This window comes from Myotis nattereri (assembly GCF_964212035.1).
Source record: "Myotis nattereri genome assembly, chromosome: 17".
NCBI lineage: Eukaryota > Metazoa > Chordata > Mammalia > Chiroptera > Vespertilionidae > Myotis > Myotis nattereri.
The window spans coordinates 45,833,890-45,861,753 of record NC_138092.1 but is presented as its reverse complement, the minus strand read 5'-3'; the positions used below and the strand labels follow the sequence as shown (position 1 = coordinate 45,861,753).

The 27,864-nt window shown below is 40.1% G+C and overlaps 1 long non-coding RNA gene and 1 pseudogene across 3 annotated transcripts; one reads left to right on the top strand and one right to left on the bottom strand.

The window, feature by feature from the left end:
• Positions 1-160: 160 nt before the first annotated feature.
• On the top strand, positions 161-27,769 carry LOC308533175. 2 transcript variants are annotated; one of them, XR_013997043.1, is made up of 3 exons: positions 161-383; positions 3,735-3,861; positions 27,351-27,769. It is a non-coding gene; the product is annotated as an uncharacterized lncRNA (long non-coding RNA). The 2 variants fall into 2 exon arrangements; XR_013997044.1 differs by lacking the exon at positions 27,351-27,769 and adding an exon at positions 22,086-22,183.
• On the bottom strand, positions 10,174-10,433 carry LOC308533530 (cytochrome c oxidase subunit 6B1-like; annotated as a pseudogene). Its single transcript has one exon. The product of its transcript is annotated as a cytochrome c oxidase subunit 6B1-like (transcript).
• Positions 27,770-27,864: the final 95 nt, after the last annotated feature.

The following is a 27,864-nucleotide window of genomic DNA, read 5'->3' as shown; positions in this document are numbered from 1 at the left end:
ATGGCAACGCCCTGGCCGGCCGCTGATTGGTTCCCTGGCGCGCGCAGTGTGCGTGCACCGCGCTAACAAACAACGTGGCCATGGCAACGGCTGGGCCAGCTTCTGATTCGCTCCTGGGGCTGGGGCGCGCCCTCCCACTTGGAGGGTCCTGGCCGGATACATTGCAGACTGTGTTCTGATTGACGTCGGAATTCTGATTTTTCAGCTGTTGCTGTCTTTTGGGTTCACAGCACCTTTGATGGACTGCACGGGGATTCATCAAGGTCTAAAATATCTTGTGCACGCTGTGCGAAGGGTGTTTGGGGTGGTGAGCGTTGTACCCAGGGAAGCTTAAAATCTACTGGGAGATTTGGGGAAGTTGGAGGAGCTTCCAGAATTAGCAGGTGTGTAATCCAGACGGTTGTTTTATGGGGTACAGAAGGGTGGGAAGAACTTGGAATAGATTTTTTTCTCTCCCTCTCTCCCCTCCCCACTTAGTTTTGGGTGTGGGGTGAGGCTGTCAGTAGAATCTGGGAAAAGCCACTAGCAATTTTTAAGGTAGTTAAAGGGGCAGCCTTCCCAATAAACAGACTGACAACTGACACTTATCTGTGGGGTTGAGCCCAATCTTGCTTTTCTGGCAAATACTCCTTTAAGTAAAACTGAAGGAATTTTTTACTTATTTGACAGACAAGTCTGCAAACAAAGAATAGTTCTTACATCTTTAATGTGGGAAGGCTTTCTGCTCTTCTTAACCACAGATGGAACACCATCTTTGAATTAGGACAACAATAAAATGGGTTAGTTCAGCCAGGAGTACAAAACCTACAGTATTGTCTAATGTATCTACTTGTTTAACGTTAGAGGGGGAAATACCTTGGAATACAAATTATTTTATAGTATACATACTGTCATTGTTAGGCTGAAAACAGAAAAATTCTGCCAACCATGAGTAACAATCCAATATAAAATAGTTTCGCCTGACTGGTGTGGCTCAGTGCCTGAACATCGACCCATAAACCAGGAGGTCACAGTTAATGTGAATCTTCCAGGTCAGACACATGCCTGGGTTGTGGGCTCAATCCCCAGTAGGGGGCATGCAGTAGGCACCCAATTGATGTTTCTCTCTTATCGATGTTTCTATCTCTTTATCCCTCTCTTGTCCTCTCTCTCTAAAAAAATCAATTAAAAAATAGTTTCAGTGTTGAGGTCTCTGATTTTTTCCTTGTTTTATTTATTTGTTGAATAAAAAATTGGGATGCTGTTTGACACCAGAGTCAATGATGCTTGGTGAAGGCAGGGACTGTATTATCCTAAAGAAAATTTCCTGCCAACAGTTAACCAATATATAATGATAGTGATTATGAGTTTCCAACAGTTTTCTGGTTAAATAGTATTCCTATAAGTCTTCTTATCTAGCAGCTGTGACATTTCTAATGCGATTACAGACAACAACTGGGGAGGACTGGACATATTCTAATTACACTCACCTGTGAAACCATAGTGGCTTTTGTTAGATTATAAAATTGTAGGAAATATTTAATTCATAGAGGTTATTGTAGTGCTCATTTCAAAAGACATGGAGCCAAAAGAATGGTTGTCGATAGTTACAATAAAAGAAACTGTAGGTCTGTTTCTGCTTGTGTGTCTATTAATAACCTTCCTTCTACTAGGTTTTCTGAAGGGACCCCTACTGGCACATCTTGGGGAGTAGGACTCCTCTGGTGGGGTCACAATGATGGGCCTCTTCAGTATCCCTGAAGATACACTCAGTGCTTGTTGGGGAACACCGATGGATGAATTAAACAGTTCTTAATTCACAAGCTTCAGGCCTAGGACCCATCAACCATGTTCCCTTGAAGTGGAAAAAATGAAGTAAGGACAAAACCACGGAAAGTTGAAATTAAGGATCAAAAATACCCTGGCTGGTGTAGCTCAGTTGGCTGAGCACTGTCCATGCACCAAAGGGCTGCCAGTTCAGTTCCCAGTCAGGTTCAATTCCACAAACCCACGTTATGGGTTCTAACACATGTATCGGGGTGTGTATGGGAGGCAACTGATTGATGTTTCTCTCTCACATCCACTTTAATGTTTCTCTCCCTCTGCCTTCCTCTGTCTCTAAATCAGTAAAAATGTATTTTAAAAAGAAACAAATCTGTTCAAGCAGAATTACTTGCTAATAAAACTTTTGAGGTGTCCTCTTTACATTCTTCCTCCTTCCCATATTCTTTCTTCCATGCTATTCTTTTAGCAGAAAATTTCCAAGCGCATTGTTCTATAAAACTCACTTCTCTGAGAGAGTGGCCTACAGAATTATACTTCCTATGAGGTCTTGAAAACCCTCAGGGAAAACAAGGTATTGATTACGGGCAGTTTTGTCAACATATTCTCACACTTTAGAACTTTCTTCACATTTTTTGTGAAGTTTTTGCACTTAGTATTTGCAGAGTTTAGAAACAAGAGGTAGGCCTGAGAGACTCAACTAATCACATTTCAAGGCAAATTGAAATTTCTGTTCTCGTGTTGATTAGATATAGGATTGCTTTCCCCTCAGGGCTTTTTCAGCGTAAGGCAATTAAGCCAGAACAGTTACCTCATATCAAATCAATTGACAATGGAATAATAAAAAACTGTGTTTAATTTGTACTGTACACAAATTTTACTGTGCATGAAATGATCATAGAACTTTCCAAAATTCAAGCGACTTTGAGATGGATACTTTTGTAAATAAAAAGTACATAAAAGTGACTATTAATGCTATAAATATTTCTAATTCTGTGTGCAAAACAATCTCCCCTTGGACTCACAATTAGTTGGAGTTCTGCCATGATAAATAATTTGGACCTTGAATTGATGAAAGTGTTTTATTTAATGTGAACCCTTTATGATAAAGGCATTTGGAAACTGCTTAGGAAATGACATCATAGAACTGATTTCCAAGTATATTACAAACCTATTATGAAATTACTTCAATAAAAGAAAAATACAAAGGTTAGCTCTCTATCTATGCAATTTCAATTTACTTTTACCAATTTTATTTTGTAGAGATAGTGATGAGAAGTTATGAGGTGATTTTAGGCAATTATTTGGGTGGTTGAATCTCCCCTGCTCTCTTACCACTTTTCCTTTTGGCTGCTCTGCTGAAATGACAGTCTGCTTTCAGTACCTCCAACCACCCAGCTGTCTCACCCCAGGCCTTCTGCATATTCTTCTCCCATCCCCAGAGGAAACGCGAGTTTTTGACTCCCCATATAAAGTGAACCCCTCCATACCTTGTGGTCTTTTCTCTGCCTCTGGACCAGTTTCTTTCCAGTGCTTGTCATAGTGACTGACAGCTTTCTTTCTCTAATCTCTCCTCCCCCCTGGATTGTCAACTACATGACCCCCCCCCCCCCCCCGTCTTCTTTTGTGCTCTCACTCTCACTCACATTTTTTTTTCCTGTGTTTATGTCTATTTGTATCTCTTATCTATCACCTATCCCAGTGGTCGGCAAACTGATTAGTCAACAGAGCCAAATATCAACAGTACAACGATTGAAATTTCTTTTGAGAGCCAAATTTTTTAAACTTAAACTATATAGGTAGGTACATTGTTATTAACTTAATTAGGGTACTCCTAAGGCTCAGGAAGAGCCACACTCAAGGGGCCAAAGAGCCTCATGTGGCTCGCAAGCCGCAGTTTGCCAACCATGGACCTATCCTCCTATACCTCTGAAGCTTGATAACACATTCCACTTTCTATTGTCTGTATTAAGGGAGAGTGATGGGAGAAATCACCTGAGCAGAGATGATCCTCCCCCACCACCACACCCCCGCCCCCCGCCCGCCGCATAGCACCCCTTCATGGAGAGCCCTGTGAATACATACCAGGCCTGTAAAGGGGTAAGTACTAAAGAAGAGCTTGTCTCAAAATATACTGTCAATATTCACTGGTGTTAATACATTTCTACATAAGTTTTTTAAAGTCATAATCAAGAAGTAAGGTAAGTGCCTAAGGCTTATTAGGGATAGGATTCTTATATCTTTTTTGTGGTGTGTTTTTTTAAACCTCACCAGAGGATATTTTTTCCATTGATTTTGAGACAGAGTGGAAGGGAGAGAGGAAGGAGAGACACACATTGATTGGTTGCCTCCAGCAATTGCCATATGGGACTGGGGATCAAACCTGAAACCAAGGTACATGCCCTTGACCTGGAATCGAACCCTAGACCTTTTGGTCCATGGACTGACGCTGTAACTACTGAGCCAAACGGCCAGGGAAGGATTCTTATATCTTACATGTAATTTATGAAGTTGTAAATTAAGATGTGGCATGCGAGAAGTAATTAATGTGATGGCAGTTATGTCAACGGGCTGAGTAAGGAAGCTGCTCCTCCCGGCCTTAAGGAGATGACCAAGAAATCCTGCAGCACCCTCTGGGCTCCTTCCCACTGAGTGCTGGGTCATGGGCACCCAACTGCCCTATCCACATAACCACCACAGGGCCAGGAAGGGCCTGCCTCTTTCCAGGGAGCCCGGAGCTCCTGGTGGCATTCTGACACTACTCATGGCAGCTGTCACATACCTCCTACACAAAACCAGACCAGGCTTATCCTCTCAGACCATGCCTGGCACTGCCTAGACCTCTGAAACAATGCCGACCAGAAAAGCGCATGTACCATCCAAATACTTGAGACCCGGCCCTTGTAACCACATTCCTTGCTTCCATTATTCTTGACCACCCAGAGAACAGGAAGCTCCCATAATTACTTTTCTCCAATGATCTTACCTCATTAGGAGACTTTATTTCTTAGCCTAGATCTGCCTAACCCCTTTCAACTATACCCAACACATTTCTTTTCCATTGTGAACATTTACCTTACACGATCCATCTTTGCACAGGGCCCCTCTACATTGTTCTTCTCTGAAACCTGTTTCTCCCCTAAAAATACTGCTGCTTTTATGATAGTCCATACCTACACACTCCCAGCCAGGAGGAAGTCAAAATTCTTTTGCAGTATCATATTAGTTATGTCTTTTCTTCTCAGCTATCCTCCCAGGAAGTGCAGGCATGCTCACTACCTCCACTGCTGCACCTCCTGTTTTATCCACCCTTTTTGCCCTTGCCTAGCTCCCGCAATAGCCCACTGTCTCCTACCTGATGCTTCTTTAAGCCATCCAAAGGATTGCCAAAGTGATTTAGCTAAAACACAAAGCCAGTCAGTCATATCTTCCTTCTGCTTAATATTGAAATGCCTTCTGGGTGCCTGCAAGATATATCCAAGCCTCTTGGCGTGGTTTCCACAGTTCCCCAGGGCCTGGCCTCCGCCTGGCTTATAAGCCTCTCCTCTCACATGCTCCTGTCTATTTAATGGCTGGAGCTCCAGCAGACATCTTAGATAGACCATGAGGTTCATGGAGGCCAGGAACCCATTCAGAGTGAAGGGGCAGAACTAAAAGGTGCTGTTTCCCTTACAGATCCAGGCACTCCTGGATGGGGATGTGAAATAGGCTTCTATCTCAGTCATCCTATTGATATTTGAGGGTTTTCAGTTACTTTAAAGTATACCTAATCCTACTGAGACAGTCTTTAAAATGAGAAAATTGGACTTATTTTCTTTAAGTCCTTCCAGCTTTGTGATTCTTGAAAACGAAAGTAAAGTTGACATGAGATCCATCTACTCTCATGGTCTCTTTACTAGGTTGAAATTTATGATAATGTCAAGCAGTTGACCATTTTTGACCTACAAAAACCTGCAACCTCATATCAATCTAATGTGTCATGATATCTTTTCATATTGCTCAATATTTCAAATGATTAAAAGCAAAGCCAAGATTTCATCTGCAAATTCAAAGTGGCTTTATTATTCTTCAGTCACTCAAATTTCTATGATTCCCATTCTAGATTTTTGGTCTAGATATTTGGTATGCTATCGAGAGAAGTTTGGGATATTTTTTCTTTCAAGTGTCTCCCATATTGGTGGGGAAATACTAAATGGCTGTCCCCAAACAGTCCACACCTGCTCTGTTCTCACTGCTTGGGGATGACTGACCGAGAAAACCCTGGTGATATGTTCTCTGGCCTTTCATTAAAATTAATATTGCCAACCAGACCACTCAGAGCACACGTTGTCTAGCACTTGAGAAACGTAATCATGTTTAAAGAAAATCTTTCCTGCTCATGTGTCATTGTTAACATGGGGTTACATACTAGTATAGGAGGTTTCAGAGACATTCTCTTTGAAGTATAGAGACACAGGCAAATCATAAAAGATGATTTCACAGTATAAGTTGTAGAAAGGATATGGTCAACATTGTTATCTTTATATTTTCAGATGTGCTTTTATTCTGTTTCAGGGAGGAGGACTTTTAAGATGACATATTCCAGGACAGTCATGGGATCCGTTTCCATGTGGTACACTGATTGCATTAGTTCCTTTACTTAACCGATATTCTGGATGCTGGGTCTATACCAAGTGATTCACATTAGATACTCATGGGTTATGCTCCATTCCTGCTTGCTGGGCTCTAACCACCCCTGGTCATGTGGTGAGTGGTGTATATGCTAGTCCAGTAAGACTGTATTTTGAACTTTGTGGGACCCTACAGGAATTCAGTCCCAGGGACATGCTAGTTCAGGCAATGCTTCCAAAAATCTAGAGTGGGGAGGGCTCAGTTTGTTCACTTATTCAAATACGATGATGAGATAAAATAGGACCTGAATTATTATAAAACAATGGGCTCTCTGCAGAAGTGAGAAGAACAGAGAGGTGACAGGTTCCAGCAATCCTTTCCAGAGGTGTGTTGATAGAATGTCACAGTTAATCTGTGGGGCAGCAGGCCTGGGACACAAGTGCATTCTTTTAGTTTGCATCATATTCCCAATGTTATGCCTCATTGTTTTAAAGGCAGGGAGGAATGATCAATCTTCGGAGAGGATAACAGAAGCGGGATGTGTACTTACTAGTATATGCTATTGACTTGCTCATTCATTCATTCATTCAGTCAACAAGTACATGTTGAGCCCTTACTGTAATCTAAGTGTCAGCTGGGACATTGACATACAATACTGAGTAGACATACATGATCCATCTCAGGACACTTATAACTTAGTGAAAAGACAGATGCTGATTAAATAATTTAAAAAGCAGGTAACTGCAAGCTGTGCAATGTATTGTGAGAGAAAAATTCAAGTAATCTTGAAAGAGGTACTGGTGAGAGGCCATTGTTACTTTTGATTAAGATAATCTGACAAGAATAACATAGTACCCAAAATACAACCACCATCAGTTTAGTGCTTTGCAAGCAGATAGATATGAATACAATATCTGCCCCATCATTAACCAGCCAAGTGATACTGGCAACTTACAAACCTTTCCATGTTCATTTTCCACATTGAACGATGACCAAAGAGATAATGCTCACCTCTAACAGCAGCTGGGAAGATAAACTTCAGCAATAACTGAAGCATTTAGGTCACTATCTGGCAAACAGTAAGCTGCACTCAGTGCCTTGTTAGATGTTATCATTGCCAGTGGTGGTAGGCTATCTGTGGGAGCAACATTATGTTCCCCAAGAAGATTCATGCCCCAATCCCCAGGACTGTGTATTTGTTACCTTAGATGCAAAAGAGGCATTGTAGATGTCATCAAGGTTACTAATAACAGTGTACCTTAAAATAAGGAGATTATATTGGATTATCCAGCTAGGTTCAATGTAATCACATGAGGGAAAGGTAGAAGGGGAAGGCAAGAGATTCACAGCACAAGAAGGACTGCACATGCGATTGCTGGCTTGAAGATGGAGGGGGCTACATATCAGGGAAATGAGAACATCAGTCCTACAACCATAAAGGAATTCATACTGCCAACAACCTGAATGAGTCTGGGAGATCTTCTCCCAGAGCCTCCAGATGGCTGGCATTTTCATTTCTGCCCATTAGGCTCTGAACAGAGAATCCAGTAGAGCCTGGCAGAACTTTGTGCTATTGTTTTAAGCCGCTAAATTTGTGGTATTTTGTAACAGAGCATTAGGAAATGAATACACCATTTCCATTTTTTTGAACTTCAACAGGTATTGTAATAATAAAATCCAAATCTCAAAAAATATTGAAAAATTTTATTGAGATAATTTACATAAAATAAAGATCACAGACTTTAGTCTATAATTTGATGAGTTTTGAAATGAATACATTCATGTGACCATTCACAATAACCATGCTATAGAATGTTCCATCACGACATAGCATCTACTCCTACCCCTTGGCAGAGAACCCCTCCCCTACCACCCTAGCAACACTGATGTACATGTTGTTTCTTTGTTTTTTCCTAGTGTCATATAAATATCATCAAGTAGTTTTGTACCTGGCTTCTTTTACATAGCATAACTTCTTTGGAGACATGTTCATGCTTTTGTATGCATCATTTATTTTATTGCTGAGCAGTGTTCCATTGTATAGATGTATGTATCACATTTATTCACCAATTGGTGCACATGTGCACTATTTTTAATTTTTGACTATTACTAATAAAGCTGCCATGGACATTCAAGTGCAAGTCAGTGAGATCATATGGACTTACTTCTCTTGGGTAAATACTTAGGAACAGGATTTTTGGGTCAAATGATAAATATAGGTTTAACTATGAGGGACTATTAAACTGTTTTTCATGGTGGACATACCATTCTACATTCAAACCAGCAATGTAGAAGAGTCCCATTTGCTTCTACTCCTCACCAGCACTTAATAGTGCCAGTGTTCTTAATTTTTGTCATTCTGTGCAGGTGTATAGTGGTAACTCTTTGTGATTTTAACTTGCATTTCCCTATTGACTAGTGGATTGTATGATTTCAATATTGGGTTGTAAATATTTATATATTATGGATGGAATACTTCTATCAGATACTAGGCTGTAACTTATTTTATTTTCTTACTTGTGGCTTTTGAGAAGAGTTTTGAGTTTTGATAAAGTTTAATTTGTCATATCTTAACTTTACAGTTTATGCTTTTTGTGTCCAATCTAAAAAACTTTACTTGCCTAACCCAAAGCCACAAAAAAATTTTTTCTGTATTTTTTACATGGTTTATGGTTTTATCTCTTACATTTATATTTCTGGTCCCTTCAGTTAATTTCTGTATATGTGTGAGGTAAAGGTTGATGTACATTATTTTTCATACTAGAGGTCCAGTGCACGAAATTTGTGCACTGGGGGTGAGGGTCCCCTAAGCCCAGCCTCTCTAATCCAGGACCCCTTGGGGGATGTCTGGCTGCCGGTAATCCCTCTCACAATTCTGGATTGCTGGCTCCTAATCACTCACCTGCCTGCCTGCCTGGTTTCCCCTAACTGCCCCCCCTGCCAGCCTGGTTGCCCCCAACTGCCCCCCCCTGCTAACCTGGTCACCCCTAACTGTCCCCCTTGCTGGCCTGGTCATCCCACGCAGCCTGCTGTTCAGTTGTTTGGTCGTCCCTCACTAACCCCCCTGCCAGCCTGGTCACCCCATGCAGCCTGCTGTTCAGTCATTTAGTCATCCCTTACTAACCTCCCTGCCTGCCTGATTGTAGGCAGCCATTTTATGAGAGTGTGAGGGTTAATTTGCATATCCTTTCTTTATTATATAGGATAGTTATTCAATTTATATAAAAAACTATCAATTTTCCACTGCATTACTTTGGCATTTTTGGTAAATGATTACATAAATGTTGGTTTATTTTTGGACTCTCTATGCTATTTCATTGATCACTATGTCTATCCTTATGCCAATATCACATTCTGTTGTTTTCTGTAGTTTTATAATTTTCAAAATGGGTAGTGTAAGTTCTTTAATAATGTTCTTTTTCAAAATATTTTTGATTAATTAACATCCTTTTCATTTCATATGAATTTTAAATCAGTTTGCCAACTTCCCAAATAAATTTTGCTGAGATTTTTAATTGGGATTGTATCATACTTATATAGCAATTTGGGTAGAATTTACATCTTAACAATATTAATTTTTTTATTCATGGACATAATATATCTCTCCATTTATTTAATTTTTCATTAGTTTCTCTCAGCATTGACAAGGTTTTAAGTGTATACTTCAGAGCTTTTTTTTTACATTTTCCCAACAAGTATTTTTAAGCCATGATTCAGGATTCTAGGGGGGGATGTACCCAGGACCCCTTCACCTCCCTAGGAGAAGGATGGAGGACAGAGGACAGGTGGGGTGCACTCAGTTCAGATCTTTTCAGGAAATGTGCCTTCTGCCCTGTGGTCAACCCAGGCCGAAACCCAGGATATGGGCACAGGGATTGTACACATGCCGGTACCATTCACACACAGAGACAATCACCCCCTTTAGCAGTCATTGCCTTCTCACAGCAGTGGAAATTCAGGTAGTTCTGTGAACAGTTCCTGGTCTGGTTCTGGTTGGGGAAGCCGCTGTCAAAAGGAGAAGTCTGGTAGTTCTTGATTTTTGTCTTGATGTCTTCTGCCATGTTGCTGATTTCTAAAGACGTTCCTGAAGCCGCTCACAACTCAATGTGACCTCAGCAAAGAGCTAAAGCATCTTTTATTATATGTATTCATAAGTATTTTCAATGCTAATATGAATGCAATGTTTAGTATTACAATTGTTTTTTGATAGTACATAAAATATAATTGATATTTGTATATTGATATAGTATCCTGAAACTGTCTAAACCCATATATTATTTTTATTATTTTGTTTGTAGATTACTTAAAGTTTTTCACATTGATGATTATATTGTCTACAAATAAAGGAAGTTTGACTTCTTTTCCAATGTGTATACCATTTTTCTTTTTCTTTCTTTACTGGTGAAACACATTCTAATACAGGCCATGAACCAAGGATTTCTATTTTTTACTCCTTTCAGTGTAATGTAGAAGAGAAGTGCTAAAAGTAGAAATCCAGTCTTCCTATGTTGGAGAGAATGGGCTCAAAATTTCACTACTAAATATGATGTTGGCTGTAGATATTTTTATAGATGTCCTATGTCAGATTAAGAAGTTGTCTTCTGTTCTAAATTTCCTAAGAGTGTTTATCATCAGTGAGTTGTTGATTATTTTTCATCTTTTTGCTCATCTACTGTTGCTGGAAGTGGCATAGATATTTATCAGATGAGGGCTACGTATCACAGAAAAATTCAACAAATCAAGAATGCTTTTCTTTTAGTAAAAGAAATGATTTGCAGGTCATTCTGAAATTTGACAGCTTTTGTACACTGTGCCACACCCTGATCAGTAAATATCAGTGTGGTACAGAAGGTTCAAATCACTCTCCCCACTCATTATGCATTATTATCAAGGTTTCATGATAAACATTTGATGTTTTTATAAAACCAATCCCATTACTAGCTTTATTCACTTTGAATCTAACTTCCTTATACAAGTACTTTGCCTATGAACTATGTAATAGATTCAGTAAAGGACCCATGTCACAGACCATGTTCTAAATGTACGTTTCCCAGGAAACTGGTAAGAAAACATGGCTAAACCTCCCAAGAACTCTGCTGTGGCTGCTAAGTGGCCAGAAAGGGTTCTTGTAGATTATTTTTATTATTTAAAGTATTACAGATGTTGCCCCTTTTCAACTTTTCCCCCCCACTGTTCCCTTCCACCCAGTTCTCGCCCCACCACAGGCCTTCACCTCCCCATTGTGTGTGTCCATGGGCAATGCATATATGCCTAGAAGTTCTTTGGTTAATCTCTTCAAACCTCCCCGCGCTGAGATTAATCAGTCTATTCTATGCTTCCATATCTCTGGATCTATTTTGTTCATCTATGTATTGTGTTCATTAGATTCCACATATAAGTGAGATCATGTGAAACTTGCCTTTCTCTGGCGGATTTATTTCAATTAGTATAAGTAGCAGGACACAAAATTAACATCCAAAAATTGATGGCATTTTTATACACCAATAGTGAACTCTCAGAAAGAGAAACTAAAAAAAAAAAATTCCCATTAACCATTGCAACAAAAAAATAAGATACCTCAGAATAAACTTAACCAAGGAGGTAAAAGACCTGTACTCAGAAAACTACAGGACATTGAAAAAAGAAATAGAGAAAAACAAACAAAAGGAAGAACGTATCGTGTTCATGGATTGGAAGAATTAATACCATTAAAATGTCCATACTACCCAAAGAAATCTATAGCTTCAATGCATTCCTTATTAAAATACCAGCAGTATATTTCACAGATCTAGAACAAATACTCCAAAAATGTATATGAATCCAAAAAAGACCTCGAATAGCCTCAGCAATCTTGAAAAAGAACAAAGAAGGAGGGATCACAACACTGGAAATCAAATTTATTACAAAACCATTGTAATCAAAACAGCCAGTTACTGGTACAAGAACAGACACATAGATCAATGGAACAGAACAGAGAACCCAGAAATTGTCATCTGCTTTTTAGGCCTCGGTGGCAAGTCCACCTCAGTTTAGCAAGACCTTCACTTTCTCTTTTACATTGCATACTTTTTTAATGAATACAAGTTATCTTCTGTTTCCATACGTAGTTTAGCTACACTTGAAGAGGTAGAACCAAGTGATTCTTTATTTTAGTAAATTATCAATTTTACACATTTGACTTTATTTTATTGAGAGAGCTTTAGGAGAATCAAATATATTTTGCTTCTTCTTAATTCATCCTTGGTGAAATCAGTTTCTGACTTAGGTCAAGTTTTTCCTTTGGCAAATCTAAGAGTCTCTTATTAAAGCTGTGATTGCATACACATGACTGTTCAAGAAAATAGGTCAAGGTACACAGGCTGATGTTGTTTCTGCCTTTCCCCAAAGTATCCAGCATGTTAGAAATTGTGTCATTTGACTCTGTGTCAGTGAAACGTCATAATTTATATATATTTATCTTGGATTCCCCTGAAGCAAAATTATTCAGTTCAGACCTAGGGATCTATGAAACAAAGTATGATGAATACTGATTTTAGAGAACATGGTTAACAAGACAATTGCTATCAATGATCTGGAGGAGAAAGACTAAATTACTGACTAAGCAGCATTTTATAATCACTATGTATTAACTGATTGGTTTTCTGAAGATGGCAATGATGCATTTGAGAAAGTGGCTGTTGTGGCTGGGAATGTGAGTGTTGCTAGGATTAAGAAGTGTAATGGGACTAGCAGGTATTTGGGACATTAGAAGACACCAGTGAATCTCAGTAGAGTGATTCAACTTAAGGTGTACTTGAAATAACCAATGGCTAATCAGAAAAGTGGTTCAGTGATAAGCCCATGCTGCATTAAGTCAATGGGGGATCCTGTAATTCCAAATTCAATGCATGAACTTAAATATTGCCCCTTTTAGTGGTCAGAGAACCTTACATTTAAAGAAAATGTAGCCAAGTGTTGTAGAGCCTTTTATGTTGATCAATTCTGAAGTGTTTCTTCTTGTTCCAGATTTCAAGTTTTTAAATGTCTGTTTCAGAGTCTTTTGTTTGAACTGTTTACATCATCATGCACATGTTAAAACATAGTTTATCATTGTTTGTTTATATACCAACCTAAGCAAGTAATAGATAGCCCAGTCATTTCTTATTTAGATTAAAACATGGTTCATTTCAATGTTTCCATTTTTACCAGCAAAACGCTGGACAATGGACAAGTGCAATACAAAGGGTGACTTATAAAAAAGCCCCTCTGATGCCAGGAACAACAGCACAGAGGGAACGTTCTCCCATTTCCCACTCTGGCTTTGCATACGATCTTCTGTAAGGCTTCACTTTAAAAAATAAGGCCGGCCTTAGTAGTAGATTTGGGAGTTTCAGATCAACAAGTACATTTTGAAGCACTTTCAGGATTATTCTCCCAACAGTTGCTGAGAAGTTGTTATTTAATGCGAACCTCCAAGGGCAATGTAAACTTCCATGAAGGGATCTCCCCTCCAGCTGGCTTCGTCCTGTGCCATCTCTGATTTGTTGGACCTTCTTTTAGACAGAACTGCTTGGATAGAGTCCTTGCTCCTACGCATGCCGGCCTTCCTGAGTGCATCAAATACATGCAGTGCCCATGTTTACATTTACAGAAGTATCAGACAGAACTCAGCTGCAAATAACCAAACGTTACCTCTAAGATGGTCACAAAATGCCCCTCCCCCCTGTATTTTCCTTCTTACCACCAACTAGTAAGAGGTATGATTGTCACCATCAGAAGAGAATTTGCTAATTTAGAGAGCTACAAATTTCCCAAATACCAAATACACCCCCAAGCTGGTTGCATGGTGCCTCCCTTCATCTGGTCCAGCTCATACCCAACATTTCTACAGCCTTCTGGTCTCCAGTCTGCTTTCATACTCACTATTTTATTTCATACCCAAACATACCTTCTCAAAGCATTTCCTGATTTCCTAGGGCAAGAAGCTGGTGATCAGAATGATGAATTGTTTAGTGTCCAAACCAGCCAATCATAGGTAGAGTTGGACTTGAACCAGGAATGATGGTGGCTTCACATCCGTTGCACACTCCCCAGAATCATAGTTCTCTGTCATCCTGATTTCCTGCTTAGTGTGAGATTGAATGGTTTTATCTCTCTGCTGACTTTCTGCTAGCCCTTGTAGCGTGGATCCCACCAGCTAATCCATCATATCTCTCAGGTGAGCACAAGGATCTTGTAATGTATTTCTTGTGGGGTTTTTTTTATTATTAATTTCAACATTAGTTATTTTGATACAAGTTCCTTAAGAACAATTCCTGGGAAAGCTGTCCAGTTCTGATGGAATGGTGGCCAAGTCTATTACTGGTACTCAAAGTCTATTATTTACCTCCACAGGGTCATAGATTTGTAGTTGGGCACAAGGCTGCCCAGACAGACCATAGCTTCCACGTCCCATATGGGTAGGAATGGCGGTACAAGCAAAAGAGATTTGTACCACCTTGGGCTCTATGACTTAAGATACCCAAGCAAGGTTACTTCTCCCTTCCCTTGAGTTGGGATAGAGAGCTTTCCTGCCATCTGTACTCAATTATGCAAGGGATGGTAGAGAACTCAAATCTCGTCTCTGTAGGGTCTCATGGGACAGAGCCACCTGCTGGCCTAGAAAGCTCACCTAGGATCTGAGAGAAATCACTTACCTGTTTTAAGTCACTAGATTATTATTGGATCTCTCTTATTATAGCAGCCAAACTTAGCCAAGCTAATGTAGCTTGCTGTGCTAGGTGGTGTTCTAGGACCAAACCAATGAAAACCACCCTCACGAAGCTCTCCTTCTACTGCAGGAGAAAGACAGCACGCATACTCTATTAGACAGTTTGTGTGCCATGGGCGCCAAAGGGGTAAGGACGGCAGAGAAAAGCATCAGGGAAAGGGTGAAATTTTAGATAGGGGGCAGGGAAGGTCTCAGGTAAAAGAGACTGATTAATAGACATCTAAAGACTATGTGAGAGCTAGCCATACGCAGAAGACATTTTTGGAGAAAGCACCGCAGGGAGAGGGAACAGCCGGCGCAAAGGTCCCAGGATAGGACCAAACCTGGCCGCTTGAGAAAGTGGAAGGAGGTCACCAGCTGTTTGTTTCTATGGACTAAATCACTGCAAATCTTAGTGGCTTAAAAGCACAGTCAGTTATTAGCTCTCACTTCTGTGGGTTAGCAGCGGTGGTTTGGCTTAGCTGAATAGCCCTTTCACTGGTCTTATGGGAACTGATGGCTCAAAAGGAAGGAGATAGTCTGAAGTGGCTCCACTCTGGGCTTGGTGCTGGCTGTTGGCTGGATTTCTATCTCACCAGGTGGTCTCTCACCTTCAAGGAAGCTAGCTCATTTTTTTTTTTTTTTTTGCACAGACATTAATAGCAGAAAGAGCTAGTGTGGTTGCTGCCAGCTACCTGGAGCTATGACTCTGCAGTCCCTCACCTGCTCTTTTGCCACTTTCTACTTATCAAAGCAAGTCACAAGGCCAGTATGAACCCAAGGGGTGGAGCAGTAAGTTGCACCTCTTATTGGGAGTAATGGCCAAGTCACACTGAAAGGAGCGTTTTGGAAAGGTTGGATGAACCCCTGTGGCCATCTTTCCACTTTCCACTGCAAGGGTAAGTGAGGAAGGCAAGCAGGTTAAAAGTAAATGGGGCTTGAGCACATGGATCTTCTGGTTCCAGTGACTTTGTCAAGATAATACACTTCAGATTTTGGCCAGTTATATTAGGATTTCTCTAAAAATCATTGGAAATAGATTGCCTAAATGAATATTGTGACTATTATGTAACAGAAAGGTATCTGACTATTAGCCAGGCAGAACAGTATCACTATGACATTACTATGACTAAATATATGCATGTAGCCTGTATTTGGGGTTTACTGGCATTGGGCTTAAATCTTTTATCCCTTATGTCACTTAATTCAGAACAGCAGTGCATGGTGTTCACCAATTCCCAGAAAGGATAAGTTTCTTTCCTAAGAAGGCATACGTGGGCAGAGCTGGGATCTCTACCTACACCCATCAAAACATAAAGCCTGAGCCTTCCGCCCTGATCCGCTGTGGCCACTGAGATCCGGGCATGGCTCAGAGCTACCAGAAGTGGTGAAGTCAGAGGCATCACCCTGGGAATAGTGTCCACTTCCTCACTTTGCACAGTTTGCTAGCAGAGAAAGGAACTACAAAAATAACTAGCAGAGAGATTCTAGAGGAAGAGCCAGAGAGGCACTTGCCCATTGTTTTTTTTTTTTTTTTTTTTTTACTAATAAGGACTTTCTTGGTCTTGAGGAAGTACTTTGTTTCAAAAATAGCTGATTCTTTTCCAAGAGGAGACCTGGAGCTGTTAGCCATTCGCCTCATGCCTAAGATGCATTGCTCCTGCAGGCATGGAGAGAGGCGGGCCACCATCCCAGAGCCTGCAGGAGGCAGATAGCCCGCTGGTCTCCGGAACTGCCAGGACAGGGTTTCCTCATTCCTGCTGGTGCCCAGATATTTCTGCCTAGGGGTAGAGGGGACAAAGAGATCAATAGGAAGGGAGGGTTTTCCCCTCTTTGTTCCCTTAAGTTGGAATTGCTAGTGTTGAGCAAGCATCTGAAAACACAGCTGAGGTGACTGAACAAGTTGGTTACGGATAAAGATTTGTCCTCAGAACAACTTTTGAGCTTTCCTAATTGGAATTTACCAGCATTTATAACCAGAGGTGCTTGTTTAAACAGGTAAAATTTGAAGGTGGGGGGTAGATGCCGGAAAGGTGGCAATGAAAAATCTACATCTAGTTTTATATGAATAAAGTTACCATGTGCTGCTAGACACTGCTCTTACAAGTTACATGTATTAAAGCATGTGATCCCTATGAATTAGGCAATATTATTTTCTCTCTTTTATATTTGAGGAAACTGAGGCTCAACGAGGCTAAATGAATTGCTCAGTGTTGTAAGCAAAAGGCAGAGTTCAACTTTCAAGAGGCTTCAGTTTCCTTTCCAAATGGCCTGTTGATTGTTTCTGTGCCACCTGTGTGTGCATGTGTACATGCATGCTTGTATGAATATGCCTGCACGTGTGTGTGTGTGTGTGTGTGTGAGAGAGAGAGAGAGAGAGAGAGAGAGAGAGAGAGAGAGAGAGATGTGTTTGGCAGGTATGCATTTGCCTGCATAACTCTTGTCAAAATGTAACTGGCTTCCCAACCTCAGGGGGCCCTTTATCCTCTGACATTAGTGCTTCATTTATCACTTGCCATGTCTTATCAGCCTGCAGTCCCTGGAAAGCCATTTCTTCTGGAAGATGGATGTGGACAGTGCTTTTTGGGGAAAGAGAATGTTCTGTTTTCACAGGCCCCACTGCTGAGTGTTTTCAGCAGACATGGGTATGCTGTGATTTAAGGGCCAGGTCCTGCTCAGAGTCTGCTTTGTAGACTGCTCTGACTTCTTGTCTCAGGGGCGGATTTAGTTTATATTATTACATGCGCTAGAAAGCAGACTTCTTTCTGCAAAGAGAAGTTAAAAGTGAAGAGCAGAATCTTGGTACCTGATAAGTAAACCTATCTTTATGCACAGGAGTGTATATGAGCTTACTTAAATACTGTGTATACTTCAGCATATTATATTATGCACTAGAATTGACCTCATTTGGTAGCAAGAAAGCATCTTTTGTAAAACAGATCAAAAGTCATTTGTGTTTATAGCAAAACCTTAAGTCAGACTCCACCATATCAAATGTCTTAGCTTGACTCCAATTTAAATTTGTAATATATATGAAGAACCATTTGCCTAAAATTAGTAATACAAGTGGGGTTTGAGGCTTACATAGAGTATATTCAAGATTATGTCTCTGGATCTTCAGTACATAACTTATATGTAAATTGATGTTAATTACAATATAGAACTGGTTATTCATTAATATCTTCCAATGTTTTAACAGTTCAAATTACTAGATGTGAAATGACTCAAAAGAACTGACAGTAAAGTTGTTTAAAATTTATTACAATCCAAAATATTTCTTATTCCAGAACTTATCCCTACCTGCTGTGTCCTCATTAGTATCATTTATGTTCTTTGAAATGCTTATCAGATTCTATATTACTTAGATTTTTCTGTGTCTGGCTTCTTTTTTAACTGAGATGAGTTTCAGTTATTCAAAAGGCCTAGCTAGCTAGTGCTTCTGGCTGTGAGACTCAGAAAAGAACTGTGTCTCCATGGCTCCTGGCATTCCTTCAAACTGTACAGTTCCTTCTGCCTGGGGGTCACTTGGAGCTTCTGTGTTCTAGAATAGATTTTATACAATTAGTGTTAATTGTTCTTTAGAGGTTTGGTAGCATTCTCCATGGAAACAATCTGTGCCTGGAGATGATCTTTTTCAGATGAGTTAGTTACAAATTGGATTTCCTTTAATAGTTAAAAGGCTATTCAAAATACATATTTTATAATGGGTAAGTTGTGGTTTTTATGCTATTCAGTGACTTGTTCAATTTCAACTAAGTTGTCAAATTTATGTGTGTATACCTGTCCGTTTTATTCCCCTAATATCACTTTGATATCTGCAGGACCTACGGTAATATCTATAGTAATATCCCCTGTTTCATTCCTGATATTGGTAATTTGTATCCTTTCTCTTTTTTTCTTTTAAGTCTTGATAGAAGTTTGATAGTTTACTTGGTATTTTCAAAGAAAAAGCTTTTTGTCTCACTTATTTTTCTCTATTGCTTTTGTAATTTTAACCTCAATGATTTCTATTATTTTATATTATTTTTCTTCCATGGGTTCCTTTGTCTTTACTTTTCTAGTTTCTCAAGAAATACTGAGATCTCTGACTGAACACTTCTCGAATCTTTTCTGATAGAAGCATTAAGTGCTATAAGTTTCCCTCTGAGCACTTTAGGCAGGCCCCACAAATTTTTATAAGTTGTATTTTCATTTTTATGAGGTTCAATGTATATTATTTTATTATCTTGAGACTTCCTCTTTGGCCAATGGAATATTTAAAAGTGCATTGGTTAGTTTCCAACTGTTTGGAGATATATTTCTGTTTTTGATTTCTAGTTTGATTCCATTAAGGACACTGTTACTACTCTCTCTAACTGAAGTCTACTTTATCACCTGTTAATATGGCTTTGCTTCCTCTTTTAATTAATGTTTTAATGATATACCTTTTCCTATTTTTTTTTCTTTCTACTTACCTATTGAGGAGATAGAAGAAGAGGACTAGGTAGAGAGGGATGGGATCACGGGAGCTGGGAACTGGAGCAGTGCAGACGCAGGCAGAATGCAGTTTGCTGGCTGCACCACAAAGACAAACAAAATAACCTAGAACTAGACTCAGTTGGGCAGGGAAGACTAGACCCAGCTAAGCAGAATTGCTAAGGCAGCCCAGCTGAGTGGGGAAAGAAGGGTGTGCACAGAAAACATAAACTTTAAAATGCATGGATATTGCTAAGACAGGCAACTTGCAGACAACCAATCACAAGGCAGCGAGACATATAACCAATCCCAAGAATGTTGCTAAGGCAGAATTCTTTGAAAGAACCAAAAAGAACCAATCCGAAGCTAGCAAGCATGTATCTACCCCTAGACAAAGAAGCACACACACATTCATTCTCTCTCTCTCTCTCTCTCTCTCTCTCTCTCTCTCTCTCTCTCTCTCCCCTAAGTTCCTGAGGCGGATCCTGCACCCACGTGGCTTATGGCCACGTGGGACCCCACACATGCACTAATAGACTTTAATTAGCTTGGAGACTGATCTACAGCTGGCTACAACATGGAAGAGAAGCTCTGGACACTGACCTACTTTTGGAATCCCCACTGCACCTTTTCCAGGACTGGCTTCTCTCAATAAAATTTGCTTCTGCTAAACATTTTTGCCCACAAATTCATCCAGTGATTTTTTTTCTTTTGAGATAACGAACTCAGACCAGAGACACCTCATTTTGGCTTTACCATGTCATCACGTTTGAAATGAGTTTGTTATAGACAATATATACTTGCATCATGATAGTCAATCAACTTTGCCAATCTTTGTCTTTTAAGTAATCTATTTAGACCATTTAATATACATAATTTTGAATTGTTAAGGCTTAAGTGTACCATTTTATTTTTCTTTTCTAATTAATCCCTGTTTTTCATTTCTCTGTCTTTTTTTCATGGCTTTCTGTGGGTTACTTGAAATTTTTAAATTTCATTTTTATTTATCTCTGTGTTTTTTAACCTCTTAAAATCACAGTCTATTGGTGTAAATATATTCTGGTTTGACTAAAGGTTGGAAACTTTACCTTCCTTTACATTCTAATTTTGACTTTGTTCAAAATGCAATTGTCTTAAATATTTCCTCTATAAACTTTTGGAGTTGCATCAGAAGGTGTTATCATTTTTATTTTAACCATCAAGGGTAATTTGGAAAACTCAATAGAAGAAAAATATATTATCTATATATGTATTTTTACCTCTTCCATTGTTTGTTCTTATTTCCTGATGTTCCAAGTTTCCTGCTTTTATCATTTCCTTTCTGTTTAGAGAACTTATTTAGTCATTCGTTTGGTTTGCTCTTTTGGCAGCAAATTCTTGCTGTTGTTGTTTTAATCTGAGATGTATTGAGTTCTCTTCATTAAAGAGTATTTCATAAATTAGGATTCTGGTTTGATAGTTTTTTTTCTTTCACCACTTAAAAAACATTGTGAACACTAATTTCTGAAGATAATTTCACTCTCATTCAAATTGTCTTTCCCTTGAGAAAAGGTATTCTTTTTCAATTGCTATTTTCAAGATACTTTTTTTTTGTCCTTCCATTTTATTAGTGGGACTATAAATCTTTTGGTATGATTTCTTTGGGTTTATCCTGTTTGGAATTTGTCTATCTCCTTGCATCTTTAGGATTATGTCTTTTGCTAAACCTGGTGATTTTTCAGCCATTATTTCATTGACTGGTTTTTCAAACTCAGTCTAATTCTCCCTCCATTCAGGGATTCACACCACAAATGCTAGATGTTTTTGTTTGTTGTCTGAAACTGATTCATTTTGTTTGTTTGATTTCTTTTTTCTATATTTTTCTTTGTACTATTAAGATTAGGTAATTTCTGTTTTTCTTTTTTTTAAAAATATATTTTATTGATTTTTTTACAGAGAGGGAAAAAGAGGGACAGAGAGTCGGAAACATCGATGAGAGAGAAACATTGATCAGCTGCCTCCTGCACACTCCCTACTGGGTATGTGCCCTCAACCAAGGCACATGCCCCTGACTGGAATCGAACCCGGGACCCTTGAGTCCACAGGCTGAGCCAAACCGGCTAGGGCTAATTTCTGTTTTTCTATTATCTAGTTCACCTATTTGTCTTCTGTATTCTTCATGTTGTTGTTGAGTCCATCTGTTTAAAGTTTCTTTAAAATTTCAGTTATTGTGTTTTTCTGTTCTAAAATATTTTTGTTTTACTTCATATATTCTATTTGCTAATATTGTATCTTCTTTAATTTGGTTTGTCAACTGATAATCATTGGTGCTAACAACACCAATAAGCATCAACAATTTGGGGTGTGATGAAGAAGAGAGCTATTCAGTGCAAAACAGCTCACTTGTGGCACAGCACAGGCAGCATGGCTGTGGAACAGCTCAGTGGCCACACAGGATGGCTGTGGAAAAAGAATGGCTGTAGAACCATTCTGGGACCAGGCAACCCTGGGGCCAAGCCCCTTTCCAGCTAGACAGCTTTGCTCCCTACAGGTGTGCTTTCTGCTGGGCTGCCGTGCTCCACTCCACACTCCATGATGGTCTGCATGAATCTGCTCCACTCGGTGCTGGACTGCTTCATTCTGCTCTGGGTAAATATCTGTGCACTCCTCATCCAGAGGGAAGTTGGCTTATATGGACAGTGGTCCCTACTCCTCGTCTCTGATTGGTCTGTCCTCATTCAAATGAGGGTTCCAAATTCATGCAGTTTGATTGGCCCAAAAAGCACTCTCCTGAATGATCAGAATAGAGCCACTCAGCTCTGATTAGATAGGGAAAGCTTCAATCCTATTAGCCCAAATAGGATTCCAGGAAACCTTTATAAGGGCTGGCTCAGATGGCAGAAACACAGTACAGGCAGCAGTTCAGCACTGGCCAATCACAAGGCAGCGAGACATATAACCAATGAAGTGCAGTTTGTGTGAGAGCCACCTGTGCAGAAATAGAAGCTAGGGTCTGTTTTTTTAAATTTGAGCCCAGTTAGCCACCATGAGCTTTTCTTTTCTTTTTTTAAAGTTGTAACATTTTGCTAAGGGAAATAAGCCAGTCAATGAAGGAAAAATACCACATGATCTCACTCATTCATGGATAATAAAGACCATTATAAACTTATGAACAATAATAGATACAGAGGCAGAGCTGCCTCAAACTGATTGTCAAACTGCAGCGGGAAGGCCGGGGAGGGTTGGGGGGCAAGAGGGAGGGGGGTAAGAGATCAACCGAAGGACTTGTATGCATGCATACAAGCATAACCAATGGACATAAGACACTGGGGGGTAGGGGAGGCCAGGGTATTGTCAAGGGCGGGGAAAAAAAAGGACACATATGTAATACCCTTTGTAATACTTTAAGCAATAAAACAAAAACAACAACAAAGCAAAACAAAAAAAAAATAAAGTTGTAACATTTATTTTTTTTCTTTTTTTTTCTTATATATTTGTATTAATTTCAGGTAAGAAGGGAGAGGGAGAGAGAGATAGAAACATCAATGATGAGAGAGAATCATTGATTGGCTGCCTCCGGCATGCCCCACACTGGGGATCGAGCTGGCAACCCAGGCATATGCTATTGATCAGAATCAAACCTGGGACTCTTCAGTCTGCAGGCCGACACTCTATCCACTGAGCCAAACCACCTAGGGCATGAGCTTTTCTTAATAGGTGTCTTTTTTCCCACCCTCATGGATCACAGCTTTAAGTTTGTAATTGCTCATTGAAGCATGTTCGTGATGGCTGCTTTAAAATCTTTTTCAGATAATTGTGACATCTTGGTATTGCATGTCTGTTGATTGTCTTTTTATTTAATTCAGGTTAAGGTTTTCTTGATTCTTGGTATGATGAGTAATTTTCCATTGAAATTTGGGCGTTTGGGGTACTAAGTTATGAGAATCCGCATTTTTTTAAAAGAATCTTCTAATTTAGCCGACTTCCTCTGCCATAATTCCAGCAGGAGAAAGGAGCCCTTGCCTCATTCCTGCCAGCAGCGGGTAGAAGAATAGGTCCCCTATTTGGCTTCATAGACGTCCATGGGAAGATGGGCTCCTTGCTCCTTGTTGGTTGGGAGTCCGAGCTCTGACCTCCCACTAGGCCCCCACTGATACCACCCTGTTCAAGATGGTGAAGACTACCTTGTTAAGCTCACCATGTGACCTACACTGACGCTCATTAAGGTAGGTGAAGGTCCTGACTCTCCATTAGGCCATCAGTGGGGAATCGAAGGGGCTTCTCATTCCTACTGCGTTAGGATGAGTGTCTATCCTCTGACACTGAGGGGTAGAGTTGTCATATCCTACTTGGTGATGCAATTCTCAGCCCATTGCTCAGCCTTTAGTGACATACCCTGGCAGGGCAGTTAGGTATCTCATTACAGCTTAGAGAGAATGGGGAGTATGATCCTCACTTAGCCTTTGCTAATGGGAAGAGATTGGGGCCACGGTTTTGCTCTTGTTTTTGGCTAGAGTAGAGCAGTTATTTTATAAAAGGTTTCTTTTTGTTATTGGCTGGTTGGTTGGTTTTTGTATTGGTAGGCTCCCCATTTCCTGGTCCTTTGCCTAGAGATCCCAGGCTTTTCTTAGGGCTTTTGTAGTCTGTATCTGTTAACACATCTGGGCTGCAGCTATGTGTCTGGGACATACAAGGCTGAAAGAGAACCCAAGGAATTCATCACCATTTTTCCGTGTACCCTGAGTTCTCTAGCTTTCTGCCTTCCTCTTTCTACCTTTAAGAGTCTTCTTATGTTTGTGTTAAATATACAGTCTATTGTTTTTATTTGTACTTAGGAGAAAAGGGGGTAAAAACATGTCTATTACATCTTACTGGAAGCAGAAGTTCAAGGGGAGGCTTCTACACTTTTATAGTTTTGATTTTAAATATTTTACAATCATCTTACTTATAGCAAGTTTTAGAACTCACTAAATTTTTGTGGTTTTCATAAAACAGCAACTCTTTTTACACATGTATTTATTCTGTGTATATAATATTTAATATATTACATAGTTATAAAGAAAATTGTATTATTCTATGTATTTATATAATACAATGTGTTAGATACATAATAATAATATATTAGTATGTAATATAATTATAATAATTACATCTTATACATTATACTATACAGTATATTAATGCATTAGTTTATGTAATTCTTGTATATTATATATAATTTATATCTTATTCTATCCTATATAATATCCTATATAATAAAAGGCTAACATGCAAATTGACTGAATGGTGGAATGACCGTTTGCTATGATGCACACTGACCACCAGGGGGCAGACTCTCAATGCAGGAGCTGCCCCTTGGTGGTCAGTGCGCTCCCACAGGGGGAGCACTGCTCAGCCAGAAGCCAGGCTCATGACTGGTGAGCACAGTGGCAGTGGCGGGAGCCTCTCCAGCCTCCGCAGCAGCCCTAAGGATGTCCGATTGCTGGTTTAGGCCCACTCTCCACAGTCCTAAGCTGGCAGTCAGACATCCCCTGAAGGCTCCTGGACTGTGAGAGGGCACAGGCCGGGCTGAGAGGATCCCCTCCTCCAGGGCATAAATTTTGTACACTGGGCTTCTAGTATTATATATGTTGCAAACTGATACACCAACAAATAAGTGTTGTCACTTAAGCAATAGACATTGAATTTCTCTTTGTTCTAGAGGCTGGAAGTCTGAAATAAAGGTGTTGGCAGTGTTGGTTTCTCCTGAGGCTTCTTTCGTTGACTTTTAGATGGCAATCTTATCTGTGTCTTCATATGATCTTTCCTCTTATATGTGTGTGTCTGTATCCTAATCCCTTCTCATAAGAGCACATTTATATTGTGTTAAGGCCCTCCCCAATGACCTCATTTTACCTTAATTACCTCTTTAAAGACCCTATCTCCTTGGCCGGAGCTCCAGTGGTGCAATCGGTTAGCGCGCGGTACTTATAAAGACCCTATCTCCAAATATAGTCACATTCTAGGCACCGGGAAGGTCAAAATATGAATTTTTAGGGGACTCAATTCAGCCCATAATAGAAGCCAAAGGCATGATCATTGTTGTTGGTATGCTTGAAGTTCAGTGAGAGGGTGGAGTAGGCCATGTTAACAGAAAGAAGAGCACTTGCATTAGCCTGTTTGCTCCTGGATTCAGAGGAGGCAGCCAGGCCTGGGCTGCACCAACAGAGGCTCACTAACAGAAGTCGATGTTCTGCTGGGTGTTCAAGGAAGGTTAGGTCCAACTTCAGGAAGGGACACTCTTATTCTTGCTTTGTTCTCCTCCTGCTATAAACTAATAAAGAATTCTTATTTGCACAAGGGGAACTGAGACCAGGAATGTATCTCCTTGTATACTCTGATAACTGTACGCTCTTATAGGCTAGAGTTGCCCAACAGTACTTGCAAAGATATGTCATAATTTTTTAAAAGATCAATTTATTTACACATTTTGAAGGAAACTGATTCTTATAGTTGCACAAAACAGAAAACAAAAGACACATTTTAACAGAACTTTTCGTTAAGAATTCATGCCCTAGCCAGTTTGTCTCAGTGGCTAGAGCATCGCCCTGCAGACTAAATGGCCCCAGGTTGGATTCTGATCAAGGTCACATGCCTTGGTTGCAGGTTCCCTGGCCCTGGTTGGGGTGCATGCAGGAGGCAACCAATCGATGTGTCTCTCTCACATTGATGTTTCTCTCTGTCTCTCCTTCTCCCTTCCACTCTCTCTAAAAATCAATGGAAAAAATATCCTCGGGTGAGGATTAACAAAACAAAACAAACAAAACAAAAAGAATTCACATGCCCTGGAAATATACACTTTATCATTTATTTTACCCAGTATAACAAATGCACTTAAATATATCAACCGGATTTTCTTTTACTTCAAAAACCCATGTGAACTAAAGGTCCAAGGATGAACTGGATTGTTTGTCTATGTATTTATTTATTTATGCATTGCCTCCCACCTCAAACAAATACACATTTTGTATTGGATTCAAAGAGCCTAGTGCAGCCTCTAAGCAGCAGTTGGAAGAGGGGGAAATGGCAGCCTCCTTACAGACATGGTTAGCCAATGCTTTCTTATTTTAATCTTTCATTAAGATTTATTGAAGTATTCAAAGTTTGTCCCAGCAACCCCAGCCTATGGAGATAAATATCCTTGCTGACTCTTAGCTGCATTTGGCAATTTATTCATGGCTAATTTTTACTGCACCCCTAAGGAAATAAGAGCACTGTGTATTCTAGGGAAAAAAAACATTCCTTTCAAATACTTCATTTTCCGTGGCTGTGTGCGCGCGCTGTGTGAGCGTTATTTGGTGGCAGGGAACAGAGTGGCTTTCTGTGGAGCTGCTGCTCCTGTCTCGGGCAGCAGACACCCTGTCTGTGTGGGGAATTCCTGCTCCTGGCCCAAGCCCACAGGCCTCGCTCAGGACCAGCCAGGGCGGCTGTGGCACACACCTCTCTTTTTCTTGCTTGGATAAGGATCTGTGCTCTGGAGACTCTTCCACAGAGCCCAGAAAGAAAGGAAAAAAAAGAAAGAAAGAAAGGAGCTTTCATTCTCATCCCTGACTGAGAAATTGAAATTGATCTTTTTAAATCAAACTTTCTATTCGATCTTTCAAGGGGTGGGGGGTGGGGGGTAAGGGGGGCGGGCAATGCAGATAAAACAGTCATCTACAAGCGCCCACATTTCTTTGACTCTGAGGTAGCTATGGAAACCATAATTCAAAATTCATGTTGCCAGTTCTGCGAGGGCTGTTCTTACCCCATGTTTCACCCTTTCTCTTCTCCTCAGGGTCTTATTTGAGTGGCTGGACTGAGTAACTCTGTTCTCTACACTGACCAAGACTCTACGTTCTACAGCTAAGGGGACTCCATCACTTCAGATTTAAACCAGTCCACCCAGGAAACTTCTTAGGGTTTCCAGAGCTGTGTATTTATGTCACAAAAATATGTTACTCTACAAATTTATGGGCTTTGAACCTGACTGCATGCTTACATCTGTTGCTTGTCTATAAAACACCTCCGTTTCCCGCTACAGATAAGAGATCTCTGGGATATGATCGTTAACCTCCTAAAGGCTGTGTGTTCTGAGCCCTAGCGACAAGGTGTACATTGAAAAGAACACTGGCCCGGAGTCTGTGTTTCTGTTTGTAGGCTTTGTTGGTAGCTTGATATGAAAGATAAAAGAATAAAGTGAGACCTGTGGCTCCAAACCTCTCGGCTCATGAGAATCATTGGGGAACTTTTGAAAAATAAGGTTCCCCAGGCCCTGCCCTAAGGAGAGTCTGACTCACAAACATGTTTGG